Source organism: Ipomoea triloba, chromosome 2 (genome assembly GCF_003576645.1).
Source record: "Ipomoea triloba cultivar NCNSP0323 chromosome 2, ASM357664v1".
Lineage (NCBI taxonomy): Eukaryota > Viridiplantae > Streptophyta > Magnoliopsida > Solanales > Convolvulaceae > Ipomoea > Ipomoea triloba.
Genome location: NC_044917.1, coordinates 16,592,684 through 16,602,247, shown reverse-complemented (window position 1 = coordinate 16,602,247; position 9,564 = coordinate 16,592,684).

The window sequence follows — 9,564 nt, the reverse complement described above, 5'->3', positions numbered from 1 at the left end:
GAGCGGCCCTGGCATTCGGATCGGGTGGAGCTTCGGCGAGGTTTTGTTCACGGATAACGACAAGCTTTGGTTGTTGGTGTCGCGGGCAGAGGGTGGTGTCAACGGTCTGGTTTTGGATCCGTAGTCGGTGTCTTCGCTGCCTCTCCGCTCTCTCAGGTGATGCTCTTTGACACTACTCGTCAAGCTCTAGTCGACAATGAAAGAATCAGTGGCATTGTTGGGTTGGACAGCGGCGAGCGATGCCAATGGCGTTCCGACGAGGTGAGGCGGCGCTGCTGCTGCCTTCCTCTCCTTCAGGCGTCGCCTGCGTCGGTTGTCGCTGCTCCATCTCTCTCAACTGCGCTGGTTCATTTAGGACGACGCTGGGAACTCCATACAAGCTCACAGGCAGGGCTTCTGATTAATTAAATTGAAGAAGTTAATGGTGGAATATATTGCTTTGGGCCGGGTCAGTCCCATTTGGGCAGACCTGGTCCAATATATTAAAAAATCTCTTGGGCCTATTTGGTTTATTTGGGCTTGCTTCAGTTGATCCATCATCGTATTTAGACTTCTTCTAACTTAATTTTTCAGTTCAATTCCTTCTTAATTCATTATTAAATTATTATTCAACTTCAGGCAAATATTAAGTATTTATTTTGCTATTTGAATTTTAATTTAATATTAAGGTTATATTAAATTGCCTCAAGAATTGCAATTTATTAAATGATATATGGGTTAGTAATACATTAATATGCAAATTCAAGCATGTTAAGTATATTTGTCAAATATTTTATTATTGTTTCAATTATACATTCATTAAAGCATGCATTAAAGTTGAATTTAGCATATTATTAACTCATAGTATACATATCATTCAATTTTAGATCCCTAAGGCCAATTTAGGGTATTATGGCGTATTAAAGTAGCTTGTTTGGTTTCCCATTTAATTTTGGGTATATTTTAGTCATATATTGACTTGAGACTTTAAAACCTATTTTGAACAAGCTGAGTGAGACCTATCTTGGGTCATTTAAGTTTGGATCTTACCATTATTGATTGATATTTTAATAATAATTATAGCTTATTTTGCGTTTATAACATGGTTATTAAATTTTAATTATTACTATCTACCATATTTCGTTAATGGTATTCATTATTGGTAATAATATTAAGCTTGGATCTATTTCAGTACCAGACCGTTTTCCATCCATGTTATAGCTCACTTGGCCCATTAAGAATTATAGGTCTAATTTGAACAAATAAGTGCTATAATTATTGTCTTGGTCTGGTTTGGAGACATTAAGGATTTAAGAATTTAATTGTTATTTTGACCATTAAGAATTATAACTATTGTTTAAGTTAATTATGTTTTTTAATTTATCAATAATTTTTCAGGTCCTTAATAATAATATTTATTCTTTAATTTTAAAGCAATATAGTTGGTATATTGTCTGTATAATGGTAATTTGGTCTCCCTAAGTGTTGTAATAGTCATGGTTAATTATTATGTGGTAAATTGAGATTAGTATTTGGCATCCCTTAATTACAGTTTTGTCTTCATTTTTGTTATTATTAATTACTGTTATTAAGTTTAGGATCTAATCTCATTTATTACCTTTCATAATAATTATTCTTTCATGTTAATCTGTCATATTTGGTACATTGGTAAGATTACACATGCCACTTCGTTTTATCACATGACTATTAATATTGGTAATTAAGTCCTACCAATAAATCTTTTACGTATCATTGGACGTTGCATTGAGGTTATTGGCGCCAACAGTGAAGATAGGGAGAATTATGGAGTTTGTTCCTTCTCTTGTAGATCTTCATCATTGCTAGCGCAATGGGAAGATGTGATTTGCATCATTAAGGTATATCATTGATTATCTTGTATTGTCATTATTGGTAATTAATGCTACAACTACAGTTAACCGCTAATTCGGACTAGTCACATATTTTATCTTTAGAAATATGGAAACATTAAGAAGGTGTATTACCATAATTTCGTTGTCATTGTTAAATGTTAATGGTGATTATAATGTTGTCTTTTACCATTAAATAGTTTAATTAATGATACCATTAATATTAATATGGTATTCAGTTATGACTCCTGAATTGTTTCCAATTAAGCTCATGTGAAAATGTTCCAGTTAGAAAATATTATAGATATTATAATTTTCTTAACATTAATGTCTTTCGGACTTCAAATTTTATCAAGTTTTCAAAATTATATCCGAAAATGTTTCTAAAGTTAGCGGTTATAACCATTGTTTTTCCTCATTTAGTCTCCATCTAATAATATTATTGTGGCTATTTTGTTACTTTTTGGATTATTTACAATTTTGCCATTAATGATAATAATATTATTAATTGGGTTATGGAGAGAATAATATTATTAATTGGGTTATGGAGAGTGGTTTTGAATCAATTCAGTAATTTTGGAAAAACATATTTGCTAGGCAATTGACTATTGCCATTTATACCATAATTTATTTAATTTTTGAATTGTGATTTTAGTTCTTTTTGTCCATATTTTGTTAAGTATGAATAATGAATATTTAGTGTAAATTCGTTACTCTCTAGTTGGTTCATACTCTTTAGATAGTTTTATACATTTAGTCACATTAAATTAAATGCATAATATTAAGTTTAATTATGCAATTTGGGTTTGTGAGATTTTCTTTTACAAATGACTATATATATATATATATATATTTGTTAGATATTGTTTGAATTTGTAAATTCGGTCTATTTCTCATAAATTTAGTGTGATGCATTAAAGCATTTTGTAATGGGCTTAAAGTTTGAAAATTTCAAAGTATATATTCATTAATTTGGGTCCCTTTTGGTTTGGACTCATTACTGTTTGAATATTAAGTTTATACTTTGAAAGATCATATTAAAATTGTTTTATGTTGCAATTTGTTAAGAATATATGAGTTTAATCATGCTTAATTTTATGCATATTTGTCCTAAGCATAATATTCTGTCTTTTAAATTATACAATTTTATTATGTCTTTAGCAATGCATAAATTTAGGTTGAAATTATATTAGTTCCTAATTAAGTTGGACTTGTGCATAAACTTTAGTTACAGTAGTGCCTGAATTTAAGCACATTTGAACCATTGATTTAGTTCACCAATTTAAGCTTTAATTATAGGTGAACTATTCAACTTTGGATTATACCCTACAATTTTTGTTTATAGCCAAACAGTTATACATTTTGTGTATATCAATCAGGGATGCATACTAGTTTTATGACCATGACTTAAGAACATATTGGCCACTAGTCTCCTTAAATTGATATTATTTAAAGAGCTGGTCTTTAGTGAGGTTTTGTTTTACCAACTTCTGGGGTATATACATTTGAAATTTCCCATCATGATTTGGTATAATTTGTCAAAATTTTAAGTATTCCTTACAATGTGATTTGATTTCGGTTCATTAGAGAATAGACATAGCATCTTTAATTTACTGAAGTCTCTTAAGTTTTCAATCTTGGTTAATTAAGGAATAGCCACAGCATATTCAACTACCTAAGATTATTAAGTTTTGATATTATAGTTTTAATTTGGTTGGAGAGTAGCCACAACATCCTTAATCAGATTAAATTATATATATCTTTATCTTGATCACATAAAGTTTACGCAAGGATTTGATAAATGTCTAGTGATCCTATAATTTTAATTTGGTTGGGGAGTAGCCACAATATCCTTTAATCAATTAAAATTATATATTAAGCGGTTTATTTTGATCACATAAAGTTTTTGGACATATTGTTTGTGATTAATTGTATGTAATATGATGGAATTTTGCCCACAGGCAATTTTGTTACATTTATATAATTAAGATGAAATACTGGACTACGATCATAATTTAGCCCACAAGCAATTATGTATCGGAATGTAGTTTAGTAGTTTTATCAGTGATGATAGAAATAAATCAATTTATTTACTTTATAATTATTTGTAAATAATTTCCAATTCTATCATGAAGTTTAGTTTTATGATGTAAACTTTGGATCATATTTCTTGAATTGCCCACGGGATTAAGGAAAAGGAACTTGATTTCTTTAAGTTTTTTTAATCATAATGGTTGTAAATAATCTTATTGAATCAAAACTTTAGCCCACGGGCAAGTTTTATGTCACTTGATTCTTCAACTCATTTGATAATTGTTTCATCATAAATAAAATTTTTCAGTTGGATCTAATTGAGTAAAACTTTAGCCCACAGGCAAGTTTTATGTCTCTAGATTCTTCTGACTATTAGCAATTGAGATAAAATATTATCATAAGGGTTTCTTAATTGGATTTAATAGAATTAAAACTTTAGCCCACTCTTTCTTTCAAAAAAAAAAAAAAACTTTAGCCCACAAGCAAGTTTATATCAATAAATCCCTTAACATGAGATAATAATTTTATCACAATTTCTTAGAATTGTAAATTTAGTTCAATTATAATTCTAAGTTTCATGTTTTGCATTGGAAAAATATGTATTGAGTTACTTCCCAAAATTTAGCCACTTTTATTAATTAACCCACAAAAATTTACTTAGTTCTTTGGACTAACTATAGTAAGTTACGTGATATGATATACTTATTTTGAATTCCAGGAATAAAATGTATCTTTTGAGCCAAATTCTAACTTGGTTTTGGAAGGTGTATTTTGTTTTTAGTATGTCCAACTATGGTGGGGAATTACATCTTCATTATTTAGTTGGACTTTAATTCATTTAGTATGCCCAACTAATGGTGGGGAATTGTATCCTCATTTATTATTAGTTGGTCAAATCAATTATGAGTGTGTATATCATTAATTTTGCTAAAGAACAATGGAGCGATCATTTAGAAAAAGATCATTAAGATGCTCTACTAAAGATTATGGATTTAATTATTGTCTTAATACATCCCAATGCAAATTGGATTGTATGTCAAACAATAAGTTCAAAAGATTCCACAAGTATTAATCTTGAATTTGTTCATATAAATTCATAAGTTCAAATTATTAAACATTTGGTTGTGCAACATATTTATTAAAATGTTGTAACAATATTAAGGAATTTATTAGAACAAAATCATCTAACTTGTAGTCCACTGTTATTCTTTGGCGTTTAATAGAGTCTTTAGATTATTCAAAATTGATCTTGAGCCATTTTGGTATGTAAGGCTCAAAAACAATTTTGTGATACATAAAAGTAAGACTCACAATGTTCAGTTTATTTTTAAAGTGGACATTGAGATTATTTGGGAAGTTATGGTGTATGTTTAAGATTCCAAATTTATGGACTTAGAGTTTTGGTCTATTGTCTAAGTTATTGGAATGCTTATGTGACTTAACTATCTTTTGGCTATTTTAATGAGTGGGAGTGACAGCCGTGTCAACTCTGAGCTCTTAGCCGTTAGAGGTAGTGCATGTTTAAGTTATGTTATAAAGAAGTCATGGAATACAGTTATCATTATGCTAACACTAAGAGATCTCTACTTAAGACATATTTTTAAGGATTTTAGATATCATACAGTGTACTCTTTTGTACAAATATTTTGGATGGTTTCTTCTCTTCAGTTATGAACATAATATATTTTGAGAATCATCCCTTAAGTTATCGAGAATAAACATTGGGTTTGTTCATGAGGGGCCTAAGTTGGAGAATTAAAATGCATGTGACCATAATGGATATTACTATGTAAAATAGATGACATATCACTATGATTTGTGTGTTATCACTATGATTTGTGTGTTTTGTTCTTTGATGAGGGTTGTGCTAATACTTGCACCAAGTGGTGATAAGGGTTGTGCTAGTACTTGCACCAAGTGGGAGAATGTAAGATTTTCCCTAATAATATATTTTATATATTATATATTAGAGCCTTAATTAAGTGGTGCAGGTTGACTAGGCTAATTAAGTGGTTTGGTTGGACTGAATAACTAGTAGTTGTTATTCAACCAGACTTTATGCCTATATAAACCTGGATTGATGGGATATAGGATATTCATTATATAGCACATACAGTTCACGGTACTCATATTGCTCAGTCGACACCAATACACCATCTAGGCTTCTGAGTCAAGTATGAGCCAAGTATGGCTAACGATCTACCGTTCAAGAGGCATCACATCAACTGTGGCTGGAGAGATCAACACTGCGTCCGCTACTACGAGGTCATGTTTCTCGTAGACTATTCTGTATGGTTAGATTATTTATATCTAACAAACCGAGGTTTCAACAAGATCATGGCTGAAACTAATTCAATCTCGATGATCCAAGCTTTAAATAAAGAGACTGAATCGAGACTTGAGGCGAAAACTTTAACTGTGGATTGTAAAGCGCTAATAAGGCGCTTCCAAGAGTTCGACCTCGTTCACGTGTATAGGGAAGGAAATCAGTGCGCTAATTATCTGGCTAACATGGGTCAAGAGGCTTAGTGGGGTACGTCTATTCTGAACCAACCACCTGATGGTGTCATGGAGATTCTTACTCAGGGTGCCTCAGGTGCCTCTCCTAGGAGGACCTATTCATTGTCTTTTATTCCAAGACAGCACACAAACGACAACGATTAAATAAAACCATTGTCTTTAAAAAAAAATTGTAGTGTTGTGTATTCAAGTTCACTTAAAGACAACAAAATCGTTGTCCAAATAAAAATCAGAATGCACGAACGGTTGTCTTTGAAGTGTTGTGTATTAAAATGAGTTTAAGAACAACACACCAACGACAACGGCTAAATAAAACCGTTGTCTTTAAAAAAAACTCACAAAGACAACGGTTTTAAAAACTATTGTCTTTGTAGTATTGTGTATTCAAGTGCACTTAAAAACAACACACCAACGACAACGGTTAAATACAATCGTTGTCTAAATTAAAGAAATGGGTGCACAAAGACAACTATTTTAATACACTGTTGTATTTGAAGTGTTGTCTATTCAACTGTGTTTAAAGACAATACACAAACGACAACAGTTAAATAAAACTGTTGTCTTTTTTAAGAAAATAAACGAGCAAAGACAATGGTTTTAAAAAATCGTTGTCTTTGTAGTGTTGTGTATTCAAGTATACTTAAAGACAACACACCAAGGACAACGATTACGTAAATCCGTTGTCTAAATAAAAAAAATAAAAAATAAATAAAACAGAATGCAAATAGACAATGGTTTTAAAAAAAAATTGTTGTCTTTGAAGTGTTGTGTATTCAAATGCGTTTAATAACAACGCACCAATGACAACGGCTAAATAAAACAGTTGTCTTTAAAAAAAACACTCACAAAGACAACGGTTTTAAAAAACCGTTGCCTTTGTAGTGTTGTGTATTCAAGTGCACTTAAAGACAATACACCAACGAAAACGGTTAAATACAATCGTTGTCTAAATAAAAAAAAATGTATGCACAAAGACAATGGTTTTAATAAACCGTTGTCGTTGAAGTGTTTTCTGTTCAAGTTTGCTTAAAGACAACACACAAACGACAACGGTTAAATAAAACCGTTGTCTTTAAAAGAAATTGCACAAAGACAACGGTTTTAAAAAAAAAAACTATTGTCTTTGTAGTGTTGTGTATTCAAGTGCATTTAAAGACAACACACCAACTACAATGGTAAATAAAAATGTTGCCTTTTATTTTAAAAAAAAAATGCACTTAGACAATGGTTTTTAAAAACCATAAAAACCATTGTCTTTGCAGTGTTTTTTCTTTTGACAAAATGCACAAAGACAACATACTAAAGACAACGGTTCGGTAAAAACCATTGTCTTTGATAAAAGTGTTGCGTCAAAAACTACGATTTTTTTCCTAAACTATTGTCTTTTACATAAAAGATAACACTTTTGTCAAAAACTATTGTCTATGTGCATTTTTCTTGTAGTGTTTTTGTCAAGTGTCGATGTAGTATACATCATTTGAATTTGCTTTTTGAGTGTGCTCAGTTCCTGTTTCAGCGCCTTAACTTCTTGTTTCAGGTTCTCTTCTCGATCAACAGCAATTTTGAGAGATAAGTCTCTATATGCAACCTGATTCTTGTACACTTTTCACGCATCTAATATTCCTATTTCACTAGACAAGGACCGATTAGCTTAAAGCAAGATTTCCCACTTGGGATACAATTTTTTATACTCTATTTCATATGAAACAACATGTAATTCAAAATCTTCAACTGAGTTATATTCACGGCCTTCTAAATCAGCCACATCTTCAGCACTAACAATTCTGGCTATAAATGCAACAAAGTTGCCCGAAATCTCCTCTGAATCAGACTCAACAGCTTATAGTTCAAGTTCATCGTCACTCCAAGTCAAGGCTGACATAGACTTTTTTCGTCTTAGATAGGTGGCGCACTCGGCTTAAACATGACAAAATCCTTCGCATTCGTAGCAACGAATGCCACTTCTATTTGATTTGTCTTTTGATTGTGATGATCATGAAGTAGATGGTTTGTAGTTGGAGCCATTTGGTTTTGATGCGTTCTTTGATGTACTTGAACTTGACCCTTTATTGTTTTGAAATTTATCACTTCGAGAGTTATTCTTTTGTTTCACCTGTTTCAAAAACTTAGTAAATTGCTTGGTCAAAAACACCACGGGATCATCACCTGATTCATCTGGATCGGAGATGGAGTCTTGTTCGCCAACTATAAAAGCAATACTTTTCTGTTTCTTTGAATGGTCAGTAAAAATTTCTATTTCATAAGTTTTGAGATTACTCATTAATTGAACTAAGGTTTGAATCTCAACCTGTATTTTCTTGGATTGCAATTACCTTCATCCTAAACCGCGGTGGGAGCGATCGTAGTACCTTTTTGATTAGTTTTGGTTGAGTGAATGGTTCACCGATTGCAATTACCTTCATCCTAAACCGCGGTGGGAGCGATCGTAGTACCTTATTGATTAGTTTTGGTTGAGTGAATGGTTCACCGAGTACAGAAGTGCGATTTGCGATTTCTTGAACCCGTTCATTTAAACTAACAATGTTCTCATCATCATGCATACGTAGATCTTTAAAGTCACTCTGCTCAAGTTGTAGTTTTGACTGTTTGACAAAATTGGTGCCCTCGTAGGTGGTTTCTAGAATTTCCCATGCCGCTTTAGCCAAATTACACCATGTAACGTAAACTGGACTTTCATGCAATAGTGAGAAAATAATATCAAGAGCTTATCATTATATCCAGCAGCAGTCATTTCAGCCTCCAGATACGTTCACCCTGAGCTTTGATGTGTGTCCTGGTACGTGCTTTCCAGTATGCATAGTAAGCATTGTTGCAAAAATCCCCGCCTAGGCGCTCCTAGACCGAGGCGAATTGCTCCCTAGGCGTCCGGCTAGGTGGTCGGCTGCCTAGGAGGCCGCTTAGCGCCTAACTCGGCCAACTGGGGCGAGTTGGCGGCTGACTGGGCTGAATTTGGCCTAGTTAACTCGCTCAACTCGGCAAAGTTAGCCGAGTTAACTCGTGCGAGTCGTCCTTGTTAATTTTATTATTATATTTATATATATTTAATTTTATTTATTTATATAAGTAAGAAAAGTAAGATATATATATATATATATATATATATATATATATATATATATATATATATATATATATATATATA